Genomic DNA, 16,472 nt, shown 5'->3' with positions numbered 1-16,472 from the left:
ATAAGTGCAAGTCATATATCAGTAGGCTATCTGTAACTCAGGGACTGCCTGCAATACATCTTTGTCTGTGTTTTATATTTATTTTTAAAATGAATGTATTTAAAATACTAAAGAATGAAAAAAGTTTCAACAGAGTAAACCTCCCAGATTGACCAACACAATTAGAACATCAGCAAGCCAGCAGAGCTACTTTGACTGCTACTACACTCAGGACTTAGTTCTAACTTCCCCAGCCTGACTGATGCCACTATGACATAAGAAGTTGTTGGCAAGAAGTTATGGGGGTTAAGTGCAGCAGCCTGTTACCAGCATTGGACAACAGCTTTGGACAACAGTGCACCATGTTTCTGTTTGAAGCAGAATTTGTAAATAGTTGCACAGCTCAACAGTGTCGGTTAATTCTGTCAGCTAACAGCCCATCACATCAAAGGAGATTAAGAGAAGGCTGAAAGAAGAAAACAGACTTTCTAATGAGGATTGTGAACTGCAATATTAGTATTAAAGAAATGTAATGCTCATCAGCATTATAACACTTACAAGGACAACAAATACTTAAATTAGAAGGAAAGGTGCGAAAGGTTGTATTGCAGAAATTAAAAAATTAAAAGCAAAAGCAAAGACAACAATTCCTTCAAAGCAGCGACAAGACTAAGAAATAATGCCACTAAAGCAACTTATAAAGTAGCTTGGCTACTTCCCGAAACGGAAGCCATTTGGATGCAGAAATTGTGAAAGTATGCACTTTCAAAGTTGTAGGATGCTTAGACACCAGTAGCATTCAAAGTACACAAAACTCTCTCTTTCAAAAAGAACCATAACGGATAAGCAGCATGAATTAGCCCTTCAGGTTAACAGAACTGCAATACTTCAAAAGGAAAATAGATACTATCAATAACTTTGGATAAATCAACTCAATGAAGTATAAAAACCTGACTCAGGCCAGGTTTTTATACTTCCTTCAGATTGTAACAGAAGATTCTGTACTACAAAGAGTCACTTGCTCTTGATACTCTTGCAAACAGAACACAGGGAATATGTATCTTCGACAACTTTCAAGGTAAATGTCATGAAGTTGGACTGAATGTGGTAAATTTAGTGAGTATAAATATCCATGGTGCACCTTCCGTGACAGAAAAACACGAAGGGTTTATTGCATAGATTAAAAGTATTAACAGATCCAGATGCTCTCATTTTTTTGGTTGTACCTTGCATCAGCACAATCTCTATGCTAAAGCTATTTTAAGTGACAATTTGTAACAAGTTACTAATATACCTGTAAGTATGGTTAACTATATTCTGCAAATGCAACTAGCATTATCAGTTTCATAATATGCTAAAGTTGAACAATAATCAGTTCAACTTATCATAAGTAATGTGCGTTGGCCATTGCAGGGGCAGTGTTAGCTAAAATTTTATCTCTGTGAGAAGAGAGTTAAATTTCATTAAGAACAGAACCAGTAATAGGCATTATTGAAAAGATTTCTGTGGGAATGCATTTCCCTGTGATATCATGTCAAATCAAAACGATCTGAATATTTCTTTGCAAGCTAAAACAAATCTGTTAAAGATATGTGTCAAAAAAATACAAGCATATCTAAAAATGCTATATTTTTTCAAGACTTTTTTAAAAAGAAAATTTCAGATAAACATTTTCTCCAGTTTGGAAAAGTTACTGATGAGCAGGATGATATAGGCAAGTCATGTGAAGAATTTGTAGCTGTTAAAAACCTATTAATTAGAGAACACAATGAAAGGTTCACTGGCTTTGAGAACCATGATACCACACTCAAATTAGCATTTCAGCCTCACCTAGTTGATAGACAAGGCACCTAAACAACTACAGACGTAACTGATTGAGCTCTCATCATTGTTCGATGCTAAGGCACTCCCAGAACCGTATGCACCACCACCCCGCCCTGTTGCTAGATCCGGGGGTATTACACTCCGGAGCTGCTCCCACAACCAGAACTCCCTGGCTGGGGCAGCTGCAGAGGAACTACACAGGGTCACTCCCTACAAAGATCCAGCAACAAAAGAGTGATCCCTCTGGGGTCTAATCTTAGAGAGACACCTCCCCAACTTTGAGGACGACCAGAGGCAATGGTGAAAAACAATCATGAGGTGAAATCAACAGAAAAACTCTGGCAATATGAATAATCAGAGTAGATCAACTCCCCCAAGGAACAATGGGGCAGACACAGCACAAGATCCCATGCACAAATAAATAGCTGAGATGTCAGAAATCGAATTCAGAATCTGGATAGCAAATAAGATCAAATTACAATTCCAAGCAGTAATCCAAAAGATGTCTCAAGAATTCAACGAATTCAAAGACCAAATGACCAAAGATTTCGACACGTTGAGACAAGAAGTTGCAGCCCTCAAAGATCTGAGAAACACAGTAGAATCCCTCAGTAACAGAATGGAGCAAGCAGAAGAAAGGATTTCTGACATCGAACACAAAGCTTTCGAACGCTCCCAAACTCTCAAAGAGGAGGAGAAATGGAGGGCAAAAACAGATCACTCTCTCAGAGGGCTCTGGCATAATTCGAAGAAAACCAATATTCATCTTTTAGGGATCCCCAAAATGGGATGAAGTGGCTTCACCAAGGCACAGAGTCTCTTCTCCATGAGATTATGAAAGAGAACTCTCCAGCCATGCCAAGAGATTCTGAAATTCAGATAGCAGACAGTTTCAGAACTCCAGCACGACTCAACCCGAATAAGACATCCCCCAGACGCACCATAGTCAATTTCACTAAAATTAATATGAAAGAGAAAATTCTGAAAGCAGCCAGACGAAAGAAAACCATCAACTACAAGGGGAAGATATTAGAATAACTGCAGATCTCTCTGCTGAAACCTTTCAAGCTAGAAGAGGATGGTCATTGACTTTTAATCTCCTAAAACAAAGTAATTTCAACCCAGGATCCTGTACCCAGCTAAACTGAGTTTCATTTATGATAGAGAATTAAATACTTCAATGAAATTCACATGTTGAAGAAATTTGTCATAACTAAACCAGCTCTCCAGGATATTCTCAGACCTATCCTCCATAAAGACCAGCATAATCCTCCACCACAAAAGTAAACCCACCCTGAAATTTTTAATCAAATTCCAACTTCCACAGTTGCAAAGGGATTAAAAATGTCCACTGGACTCTCGAAAGGCTTATCAATATTCTCAATTAATGTGAATGGTTTAAACTGTCCTCTAAAGAGGCACAGGTTGGCTGACTGGATACAAAAACTCAAGCCAGATTATCTGCTGCATACAAGAATCTCATCTTACATTAAAAGACAAATATAGACTCAAGGTGAAGGGATGGTCATCTATACTCCAGGCAAATGGAAAGCAGAAAAAAGCAGCCAAGGACTCTATTCCTTTCACAGTAGTGCCAAAGAAGATGAAATATTTGGGAGTTTATCTAACAAAGGATGTGAAAGATCTCTATAAAGAGAACTATGAAACTTTAAGAAAAGAAATAGCTGAAGATGTTAACAAATGGAAAAACATACCATGCTCATGGCTGGGAAGAATCAACATCGTTAAAATGTCTATTCTACCCAAAGCAATATATAATTTTAATGCAATCCCTATCAAAGCTCCATTGTCATATTTTAAAGATCTTGAAAAAATAATATTTCATTTTATATGGAATCAGAAAAAAAACTCTAATAGCTAAAAACATTACTCAGAAATAAAAACAAAGCAGGAGAAATCACGCTACCAGACCTGAGACTGTACTATAAATCGATAGTGATCAAAACAGCATGGTACTGGCACAAAAACAGAGTAGATGTCTGGAACAGAATAGAGAACCAAGAGATGAATCCAGCTACTTACCATTATTTGATCTTTGACAAGCCAGTTAAAAACATTCAGTGGGGAAAAGATTCCCTATTTAACAAATGGTGCTGGGTGAACTGGCTGGCAATCTGTAGAAGACTGAAACTGGACCCACACCTTTCACCATTAACTAAGATAGACTCTCACTGGATAAAAGATTTAAACTAAGACATGAAACTATAAAAATACGTGAAGAAAGTGCAGGGAAAACTCTTGAAGGAATTGGCCTGGGTGAATATTTTATCAGGAGGACTCCCCAAGCAATTGAAGCAGTATCAAAAATACACTACTGGGACCTGATCAAACGAAAAAGCTTCTGCACAGCCAAGGGCATAGTAAGTAAAGCAAGCAGACAACCCTCAGAATGGGAGAAAATATTTGCAGGTTATACCTCCGATAAAGGTCTAAGAACCAGAATCCACACAGAACTCAAACGTATTAGCAAGAAAAGAACACGTGACCCCATCTCAGGGTGGGCAAGGGACTTGAAGAGAAACTTCTCCAAAGAAGACAGAGGCACAATCTATAAACACATGAAAAAAAGCTCATCGTCCTTAATCATCAGATAAATGCAAATCAAAACTACTTTGAGATATCACCTAACCCCAGTAAGAGTAGCCAACATTAACAAAATCCCAAAACCAGAGATGTTGGCGTGGATGTGGAGAAAAGGGCACACTTCTACACTGCTGGTGGGAATACACACTGATATGTTCCTTCTGGAAGGATGTTTGGAGAATACTTAGAGACCTAAAAATAGACCTGCCATTTGATCCTATAATTCCTTTACTAGGTTTATACCCAGAAGACCAAAAATCACAATATAACAAGGACATCTGTACCAGAATGTTTATTGCAACCCAATTCATAATTGGTAAGTCATGGAAGAAGCCCAAGTGCCCATCGACCCACGAATGGACTAGCAAATTGTGGTGCATGTATACCATGGAATATAACCTTAAAGAAAGATGGAGACTTTACCTCTTTCATGTTTACATGCATGGAGCTGGAACATATTCTTCTTAGTAAAGTATCTCAAGAATGGAAGAAAAAGTATCCAATGTACTCAGCCCTACTATGAAGCTAATTTATAGCTTTCATATGAAGGCTATAACCCAACTATAGCACAAGAATATGGGGAAGGGGCCAAGAGAGGGGAAGGGAGGGGGGAGGTTAGGGTGGAGGGAGAGTACTGGGTGGGGCCACACCTACGGTGCATCTTAGAATGGGTACAGGCAAAACCTACTAAATACAGAATACAAATGTCCACATACAATAACTAAGAAAATGCCATGAAGAGTACGTTGAACAGTTTGATGAGAATATTTCAGATTGTATATGAAACCAGCACATTGTACCCCTTGATTGCACAAATGTACACAGCTATGATTTAACAATAAAAAAAAGAAAGAAGGAAAAATGCAAAAAAAAACCACCAGTGGCAACACACCTGAAAAATGCTTTCTAGATTTTCGACCTCTTAGTACTGTGAACCTACATTCTCTTACCTAACCCAAATGCCTTTAACATCACAAGATGCCCTTAACATCACAAATGACTGATATGCAACTAGAGCAGTGGTTCCCAACCTTCCTAATGCTGGTGGCCCTTTAATACAGTTTCTGTGGGTCGCGACCCACAGGTTGAGAACCGCTGAACTAGAGGATCAACTAAAACTGCAAAACTCCATGCTGCAACCAAATATTCAAATACTTTCCAACAAAAAGCAGACACAATAATGTCATTAAAAGGTTAACTTTACTAGTTTTGTTTTCTTTTTTTTTTTTGAGACAGAGCCTCAAGCTGTCGCCTTTTGGCATCATGGCTCAAAGCAACCTCAACTCGTGGGCTTTGGATTATGCCCCTGCAGCTCTATGGTGCTGCCAGTCTCTTCAGTGTAGCATTTCCGCTGATTGGAGTACCGAGTAGCCACCAAGATCCATCTGCCAGTCAGTACAATCAACACCTTGCTCTTCGTTCCCAATTAATTCCAGGTGGTTCAGCCCTCTTGGCAGGTTCAACAGTTCCCATGGGACACAGGTTTTCACAAAGATTCCCAGACTGCTGGGGAGATCAAATGTCCACCTCTAATTCCCTCCTCTCACACTGGAAACCATGGGTCCAGGGACATTCTCCGTGAGTGGTGTTATGCCAGCTTGGGAGAGGGGGTGGCAGAGTTGGACATGACCATTTCTCTTACTAGATTCAGCTTCTCTCATGTCTGTGGGCCAGGAGGATTTCTCTAATTGTCCCCAGAGTTCTAGTATGTTTAGGGTGGTATTCTTGTCTTTGAATGGTTTCTAGTTATATTTTTGTGGGGACAGTCATGCCAGGGGATCGTCTCTTCTGCCAACTTGATGATGTCACTATCCAAACAATTTAATTCCTTCTTTTTTGTAATTGTCTTGCAGAAGTTTTTATGATAAACATATATTGCTTTATTTTTAAAAAGTGACAAAAGAAAATAAGCATATACATACTAGAGAACTGCATAGTCTGTTTAATCTTAATTATGTAAACAGGGTATTGAAAAAAGACTAAAAGGAATTTTTTTCTTTTTTTTTGTAGAGACAGAGTCTTATCACCCTCGGTAGAGTGCAGTGGCATCACACAGCTCACAGCAACCTCCAATTCGTGGGCTTAAGCGATTCTCTTGCCTCAGCCTTCCAAGTAGCTGGGACTACAGGCGCCCGCCACAACGCCAGGCTATTTTTTTGTTGCACTTCAGCTAGGCCAGGTTTGAACCCACCACTCTCGGTATATGGGACTGGCACTCTACCCACTGAGCCACAGGCGCCACCCAAGACTAAAAGGAAATTTTAAAAATGAGAGAAATGGGTGGAGAAAATATTTGACAAGACAACGGCTGAATTATTCCAAAACTAATGAAAAATATAAAAACACACAGCCAAGATGCTCAGAGAATCCCAAACAGGACAGAAAAAACAAAATGCTAGACACTTTAAATATAAATACATAAATGGGTTAAAAGGAGAGAAAAAAGATACAACACACAAATACTGTTCATAAGAATGTTGATGTATTAATATTTTTATACATCAAACTACATAATAGGAGACACAGTAAACTTTAAGAAAAGGAATATTATCACCAAGCACTGTGGCCCCCTATAATCGTAGCAATTTGAGAGACCAAGATATGAGAATTACCTGAGATCAAGAGATTAAAACTAGCCTAAGCAACATAAAAAGACCCTATCTCTACAAAAAATAAAGGTATCAGCCAGCCAGTAGATATCACTATAGCCATGTCCCTGTAGTCCTAGTTACTTGGAAGGCTGAAGCAGGATCACTTAAGCCCAGGAGTTTGAGGTTGCTATGAGCTATGATGACGTCACTGTACTCTAGCTTACGTATCAGTGAGACCTTGTATCAAAAACTTTAAAATTTTAAAAACTTAAAAAGTAATATTGGCCCAGCACAGTGGCTCATGCCTGTAATCCCAGCACACCGGGAGGCCAAGGTAGGTAGATTACCTGAGCTCACAGGTTCAAAACCAGCCTGAGCCACAGCAAGACCTGGCCTCTAAAAATAGTCAGGCATTGTGGCAGGTACCTGTAGTCCCAGATACTCAGGAGGCTGAAGCAAGAGAATTGCTTGAGCCCAAGAGTTAGAGGTTACTGTGAGCTATGACATCATAGCACTCTACCAAGGGCAACAAAGTAAACTCTGTCTCAAAAAAAAAGTAATATTATCATATATAAAGAGCTTTCATAATGATAAAGTCAATTCATTAAAGAAAACACAGAACTCCTAAATGTATGTCCCAAATAACAGTGCTCCAAAACATATGATACAAAAATGTATAGAACTGAAAGCATGGACAAGTCCACAGAGGACAAACCCACAACTACTCCCCTACTAACTGATCAAACAAATAAACAGAACATTAGTAATGATGTATTAAATATAAATGACATTAAACAATATCAAATAACCTGATTGAATTGACACTTGTATAATGAACATTATATACAAAAAACCACATATTCTTTTTATGTATAAATGGCAAATTTACCAAGATTAACTGCGTGCTGTGCCATAAAAGAAGTCCAAAATCTAAAAGGACTGAAATCATCATACAGAGAATAGTCTCTTACCACATTGGAAATGACAATAAGACAATTGGGAAAATAACCAAACAGAGTTGGAAAGTAAAAACACATTTCTAATTATCCATGGTTCAAAATTCCCAAGGTAAATTAGAATATTATTTTTAAATAAATAAGGAAAACGCAGGCTCCGCGCCTGTGGCTCAAGCGGCTAAGGCGCCAGCCACATACACCTGAGTTGGCGGGTTCGAATCCAGCCCGGGCCTGCCAAACAACAATGATGGCTGCAACCAAAAAATAGCTGGGCGTTTTGGCAGGCGCCTGTAGTCCCAGCTACTTGGGAGGCAGAGGCAGGAGAATAGCTTGAGCCTAAGAGTTGCAGGTTACTGTCAGCTGTGATGCCATGGCACTCTACCCAGGGTAACAGCTTGAGGCGCTGTCTCAAAACAAACAAACAAACAAAAAAAAAATAAAAAACACCAACATATCAAAATTTATTGAATAGCTACAGTATGGCTTAGTACTTAAAGGGAAATATGTAGTTTTAAATGCTTGTATTAAAAAAGAAGTTTCCAACTTAACGTGTCAGAAAAAGAATTTTTTTTTTTTTTCATTATAGAGATCTTTCACTTGTTTGGTTAATTTCATTCCTAGATATTTTATTTTTAGTTACTGTAAATGGGATTACTTTCTTGGTTTCTTTGTCAGATTGTTTATTGTTGGCATATAGAAATGCTTCTGATTTTTGTATGTTGATTTTGTATCCTGCAACTTTACTGAATTTATTTTATTAGTTCTAATAGTTTTTGTGTGTGTGTGTAACCTTCAGGTTTCTCCAGATGTAAGATCAAATTGTGTACAAACAAGGATAATCTGACTTCTTCCTATTTGGATGCCCTTTATTTCTTTCTCTTGTCTGATGGATCCAGATAGAGCTTCCAGTACTATGTTGAATAACAGTGGTAAAAGTGGGCTTCCTATCTTGTTTCAGATCTTAGAGGAAAGGCTTCCAGTTTTTCCCCTTTCAGTATGATACTACTGTGGGTCTGTCATATATTTCTTTCTTTTAAAAGAAATTGAAGAGAACACAAAAAACTGGAAAGATATTCATGCTCATGGATTGGATCAGTATTTCTAAAATGTCCATACTACTGAAAGCAATCTACAGATTCATGGTAATTCCCATATACCTATGACATTCTTCACAGAAATAGAAAAAGTAGTCCTAAAATTTATATGGAACCACAAAAGACCCAGAATAGCCAAAGCTGTCCTGAGCAAAAAGAACAAAATTGGAAGAATCACATTACCTGATTCCAAGTAGTAATACAAACAGCATGGTTCTGGCATAAAAACAGACACACAGACCAGTGGAACAGAATAGAGGACCCAGAAATAAATCCACATCTACAATGAACTTATCTCTGAAAATGGTTCCAAGAACATGAAATGGGGAAAGTCGTCTCAATAAATGGCGCTGGTAAAACTGAATATCCATATGCAGAAGAATGAAACCAGACTCTTACCTCTTGCCATATATAAAAATCAAATCAAAATCAATTAAAGACTTAAATCCAAGACCTGAAACTATGAAAAGAAAACACTGGAGAAATGCCTCAGGACATTGGTCTGGGCAAGGACTTCTCGATTAATTCCCCCAAACCACGAGCAACCAAAGGAAAATTGAACAAATGGGATTACATCAAGCTAAAAAGCTTCTGCACAGCAAAGGAAACAAAGTAAAGAGACACCACATAATGGGAGAAAATATTTGCAAACTACTCCTCTGACAAGGGATTAATAACCAGAATATACAGGAGTTCCAACAACTCAACAGGAAAAAAAATCAATCTAATTTTAAAAATAGACAAAAGATATGAATAGTAATTTTTCAAAAGAAGACATACAAATGGCCAACAGGTATATGAAAAAATGCTCAATATGATTAGTCGTTAGAGAAATGCAAATCAAAACTACAATGAGATATCATCTCACCCCAGTTAAAATGAATTTTATCAAAAAGACAGGCAATGATGAATGCTGACGAGGACCTCAAGAAAGGAACACTGTTAGTGGGAACATAAACCACTACAGCACTAAGTACGAAGGTTCCTCAAAAAACTAGAGGTGCCATAAGACCCAGCAATCCCAATGCTAGGTATAGATCCAAAAGAAGGTAGTTCAGTATATGGAAAAAGTATCTAGATTCCCACATTTATTGCAGCACTATTCACAACAGCCCAGATATGGAACCAACTTAAGTGTCCATCAATGGATGAACACATAAAGAAAATACAATACATACACACAATGGAATATTATTCAGCCATTGAAAAGAATGAAGTCCTGTCACTTGCAACAATATAGATGGAAGTGAAGGGTATTATCTTAAGTGAAATAAGCCAGGCCCAGAAAGACAAATATTGCATGTTCTCATGCATATGTAGGAGCTAAAAAAAAAGAAAAGAGTTGAACTCACGGAGACTAAGAGTAAAATGATGGTTACAAGAGGCTGGGAAGAAGGTGGGGAAGCGAAAAATAGAAAATTAAAAATACAGCTAGGGTTGGGCAGAGTGGCTCACGCTTCCCAGGGCTTTGGGTGACCAAGGCAGGAGGGTCACTTGAGGCTAGGAGTTCAAATCTAGCCTAGGAAACATTTCAAGACCCCCATCTCAAAAATAAATAAATAATAAAAATTTTAAAATATAATCAGAAGGAATAATATCTAGTACTACGCATTTGGTAGCATAATAGGGCAACTATAGTTAACAATAATTTATACTAGTATTTCAAAGTAATTTAGAATGGAATCAGAATAAAGAAATGGTAAATGCTTCAGGTGATAAATATCTTGATTACTCTAATTTGATGACTGCATATTGTATATTTATATTGAAACATCACATGCACCTCATAAATATATACAACTATCATATATCCATAATAATTAAAAAAATTTTAAAGCAGTATGCAAAACAGTATAGTATACTACCTTTCATGGCATAAAGAAGGGGAAATAAAATTTACATGGATCTTTTTGCAACAAGATACTCAGAAAGAATTAATCAGAAAACAATGAAACTGATTACCTATAAGAGATGCTGAGGAATGGGATGAAATGATCCATCTCATACTTTTTCTCTAAAGTTTTGGAGAAAACATGTTAATTTTATACACTTTCAAATATATAACTAAATGAAAATGGAGGAGGGAACTGAATTTAAATATAAAATGAAAATAATTGTATTTTAAATAAAAAAATACTACTGTAAAGAAGAGAAGAAAAAAGAAATAAAAAAAACTAATGCAACTGTGAACAGAGTTTCCAACCATACACCCTCAGTATAAGGAAATCTCACCTTGAATTCTTTATTCTAGGTTTTTTGCAGTCGTATGGGTATAGAAATTCTGAAAATGATAGGACTGAGCAAGAAAAATCATTTATATCATTGAGAGCCAATGTTCTCACTGTGAAAAAAGGGAAATACAAATTTAGAAACAGGTAAGGAAAGGGAGAAGCCTGGGATTGGAATAAAATCAGAAGCATGATATTACAATCTCTAAAATATTTATACATACTTTTTATTTATGTCTATTGAAGAGGCCTAGAAGAAATGACACCCCAGTAGCAATGACCACACCTAGCATCCAGATCTTGGTTTCTAAATATCATTTCCACTAAAAAGGAACCAACATTCTTTGGAAAAATGGCTTATTCTAGGGTGAGGGAAGGAAAGTACAAGACTAAAACAATTTGGGATGAAAGAAAGTGCTCCCAATAGCCAAACTTGGGACAATTTGAGAAGCAAAATTGTCTGGGTATGCCAAAAGTCACCCTTAAAGTAGGGAAAATGGGAAATTATAGCTAAATGTACCTTTAAAAAATATTCATCACAAAATTTTACAAAGAGATAGCCAACACATAAAAATGTTTTATAACTATTGTACTATATTTACTATTTGTACTATAATAGGTTATGACATGTTACAAAATGGGAATCCGTGATGCACAATGATCATAAATAAGAATATACACAGAAGTAAAAGGTGAGCTATTTCTCAGAATATGAACTATTGACTTTTCCAATTAGAATTTTGCAACTATTAAAGTAAAGACTGCTTCAGGGCAGGATTAGTGGCTCAAGACTCTAATCCCAGCCCTTAGGGAGATCAAGTTGGGAGTATGACTTGAGGCCAGGAGTTCAAAACCAGGCTTGGCAATTTAGCAAGACTTCCCCCCTTACAAAATTTTTTTTTAATTATCCAGGTGTGGTGGCACACAGGAGTAGTTCCAGTTACTTGGGAGGCTGAAGCAGGAGGACTGAGCCCACTGGAACCCATCTAGCTCTGAGTTCAGGTTGTAATGTAGGCTGCAGTGAGCTGTGACTGCACCACTACATACCTAAGTTCAGAGCCAGATTCAGTCTCTTCTAAAAAAGACTGCTTCAAGTAAGAATCAATAGAAATCAAATCTAGGAGTGAAATTTGATGAGTATCCACATATTTGCATGATTTTTTTTTTTTTTTTGAAACGGAGTCTCACTACGTTGCCCTTGGTAGAGTGCCCTGGCACCACAGCTCACAGCAACCTCAAAGTCTTGGGCTCGAGTGATTCTCTTGCCTCAGCTTTCCAAGTAGCTGGAACTACAGGCGCCCATCACAATGCCTGGCTATGTTTTTTGTTGCAGTTGCCATTGTTTAGCAGGCCTGGGCCAGGTTCAAACCATCAGCCTCAGGGCGCTGGCCACATAACGCTGGCCTCAGTGTTATGTGGCCAGCGCCCCACCTTCTGAGCAACAGGCGCCACCATTTTTGCATGATCTTAAAAGTGTCTCCCCACAAATAGCTTATATGATTACATAAGGAAAAATATTACCTACATATTAAAGAAGTCTGGTCCATACTTGGACCAGATTACCAAAATTAATACCACTAAGAGGTAGACAGACACTATAGGCCTTCAGGTGTGATGTCTTACAAAGGACACACTATGTAATGTTTCAGCCAGGAATGCATGGCCTGAATCTTATCATAAGGACTTATCTGAAACTTAAACTGAAAAATAATTCACAAAGTAACTGGCCTGTAGTCTTCAAAGTTGACAATTCATAAAACACAGAGAAATAAATACTGAGGATATATTACAAATGAAGAGAGACTAAGAGACATAATGAAATGCAATGAATGATCGTGGACTGGATCTTGTACTGAGAAAAACAAAAATGATAAAAGATGGTACAGTAATGGAACAGATGATAAAATCAGAATATAGACTATAAAGTACTACATTACTGTTAAAGTCCTTATATTTGATAAACGTGCTGTGGCTACACAAGAGAATACTTTTGTTCTTAGGAAATACATGTTGAACTACTCCCCTGTAAACCTACTTGGAAATAGTGAAAAAATAAGATTCGGGCGGCGCCTGTGGCTCAGTGAGTAGGGCGCTGGCCCCATATGCCGAGGGTGGCAGGTTCAAACCCAGCCCCGGCCAAAATGCAACAACAAAAAAAAATAGCCGGGCATTGTGGTGGGCGCCTGTAGTCCCAGCTGCTCGGGAGACTGAGGCAAGAGAATCGCGTAAGCCCAAGAGTTAGAGGTTGCTGTGAGCTGTGTGACGCCATGGCACTCTACCCAAGGGCAGTACAGTGAGACTGTCTCTACCAAAAAAAAAAAAAAAAGAAAAAATAAGATTCACAGAGATAGATAATAAAACAAATTTAGCAAGATGTGAAGTTATTACACAAAAAGTTATTACAACTTTCCATAAATTTAAAGTTATTTAAAGTCATTTAGTTTTAGAGGATATCTAATAAGAATAAACTAATAATTCAGAATAGTTTGGGCTCTTCTCCCCCAATAACTATCAGTATTTTCCCTATAGACTACTTCATTTCTATATCCTAAATTGGCTCAAAATACAAAATACCAGATTTCAACCATTTCTTTAAAACTTCAAGAACTTTTGAAAGAAATTAATGGTACATACTACATATTAAATATTAAAACAGCAAAAGTCATTCACTCCTGTAATCCCAGCACTGTGTAAGGCCAAGGTGGGGTCACTTGAGCCCAGGAGTTTGAGGTTACAATGAGCTATGATCACACCACTGCACTCTAGTCTATTTCTTTTTAATAGAAAAAAGGATTTTAAGCTAATTTTGGTGCACTTTGGGAATTTAAATAGCTATTACACTTTTGTGAAAGCTTCCTACAGAAATCAGTTACAATGTGCAAGTTATGTTATAATGTACACAAATGTTTAATATGTACACTATTTTAATAGCAAAATAATGGTGAAAAGTCTAAACATCTACCAGTTGAAAAATAAATTATGATACAGCCACACTATAGAATATGACCCAGTTTTTAAAAAGAATGAAGTATATCATGAGTACAACAATGTGGGTATACTATATAATATAGACTAAGAAAAGCTGCTAGACAGTAGTTGATAGATTATTTGTATGAAAAATCAGAATTGTGTTAATGTGTTTATGTGCCCAGAAAGTAAAGCCTAAAGTGATGGACAGGAAATAGTTACCAGGACCAGAGGAATGAGTAGGGAGAGAGGAGGCACTAATTAAACTGAAATTTTTCTTAAAAGATGAAGTACTACTTTTACAATTTTAAAAAACAAAACTTTATAACCTTAGAACTAAGAGTGAAACACACTTTGATGAAATGACTCCAGTTAAGAACATAAAGTATAACTCTAATATTAGTTTTACTAATATTCTCATTACTTAGCTATATACCAAGACAGGTTTTTCTGTTCTAGCACCTTTGTTCCAGTTCCACATTTTTAGTTTTTAAACTGTTAACAAAGCCAACAAATCCTTTCTGGAAATAGGTAACATATTAATCCTAAATTGAAAAATCCTTGTTACCTAATGATAGTAACAAAAATTTAAAAACAAAACAAAAGCAAATACCTACACGATGTCTTTAACAAAACATATCTGAGAACTATTTTTTTCTGAGACAACATCATGCCTGTAATTGACAGACCAAAGTATAATCCAAATGATGTACTTTAAACTATACATGATTTATGATAGTAAAGAGACATAATAATGGTTGAACTTTGAATTACTGACCATCTTGTTATTCATTTTATGAATAAGGAAGATTATCATTACTAAGGTGTCCTTTTACTAACAGTAATATATTCAGGATTGTGTAAATACCTGAGAATTAAATTTAGCAAATACGTCTTAGGCTGCTAGGACAATATGTTCCAGACATTTTACTTGGTGTCACAAAGACAGTCCAGAGTCAAAAGGACCTTACAAAACTAGAAAAAAAGAGTTTATTTTTAAATTGAATACAATAATTAAGGGCTACTTTTGGAACCTAAACTACTCCTTTAATTAGGCAATTTAGGTGATAAATTAACTTTCAGACACTACAATGTAGCTTTAAGTCACATTCAGGGGACATGTGCAATTAAGTGGAGATAATTCTCTGAATAGAATCACTATTACATACTTTAATAAGCAGTGGTTATATTCCTTTGTGACAATCATCACTAAGATTTTCTTTGTTGGGATTATTTACTCTCCTTTGCATATAAATCAATCTCTAGGGAGCTGTAGAAACACAATTACTTTTTCAGCCATTTAGAATATTATTAGGAACATTACCATCACAATTTATTAATATAAATCAAAAGGGATTACTCTGTTAACAGTAACCCCACAAGCACTTTCAAACTCTCATTACCAGACAACAAAAACACAGGAGGAAATATCTATGCTAAGCACCTTGTGAACACTGATTATTCTGTACCTTTGTTCAAAAAGAATTGCCAATTTTCACTCTTTCAACATTTCCTAATGTTGAGTCCCAATCTCTGTACAAGGCAATCCGAATAAATACATTTAATCAAGGAATTCACAATTTATTTAGGAAAAAGGTACAGACACAGCCAAGATCATATAATGCCTAATTTTCAACATTCAAATTATACTCATCCTTTTGAGTTGAGTTGTTTCTACAAGAACAAAACAAGGTAGAAAAAATAGTATTCCAAGATATAATTATTGGTTTTGTGATTCTAACATAGTAGCCGTGTGACCTTAGGCTTGTCACTTCACCAGGCTTAGCCACAGTTACCCCATCTAAATATGTAAGTATCATCTCACCAGCCTAAACCCAAATCATTTTACCAGCACAAACCGAATTATCTCTAGTGGTTCTTCCAGGTCGAAGATCAGCAATGCTCATTCATCTGACTCCTCAGATAATCATGGCCCAGAAAATCACTGTAAGTAAGCTAAGTGAATTACGGTTCCTAAACTGTGATAGGCTTTAAAAGTTGTGAATGCACAAAATATATTACAAAGGCCATGATAAATGAACAAGAATAACTGAATATTTTATCTATATACCATTCTGGTACAACGTGTATTTCCTACTCGTAATCCGAGTTTCTGCACTACTGGAACCACGCCTCCCAGAGAAACCGAGGAGACATCAGAAAACCTCCAGGGGTAGGGAGAGATCCCAGATAAACTAACAGGCCCCACCACGCACCACTAAAAAAAGG

At 36.9% G+C, this 16,472-nt stretch overlaps 1 protein-coding gene across 2 annotated transcripts in view; it reads right to left on the bottom strand.

Moving 5' to 3' along the window:
- The window catches only part of IPMK (inositol polyphosphate multikinase), a 55,510-nt gene that overhangs the window by 38,044 nt on the left and 994 nt on the right, over positions 1-16,472 (bottom strand). The gene's annotated exons all lie outside the window — the stretch shown is intronic.

The sequence above is a fragment of the Nycticebus coucang genome, chromosome 3 (genome assembly GCF_027406575.1).
Source record: "Nycticebus coucang isolate mNycCou1 chromosome 3, mNycCou1.pri, whole genome shotgun sequence".
In the NCBI taxonomy this organism is placed as follows: domain Eukaryota; kingdom Metazoa; phylum Chordata; class Mammalia; order Primates; family Lorisidae; genus Nycticebus; species Nycticebus coucang.
This window is presented reverse-complemented; position numbering and strand designations above follow the sequence as displayed.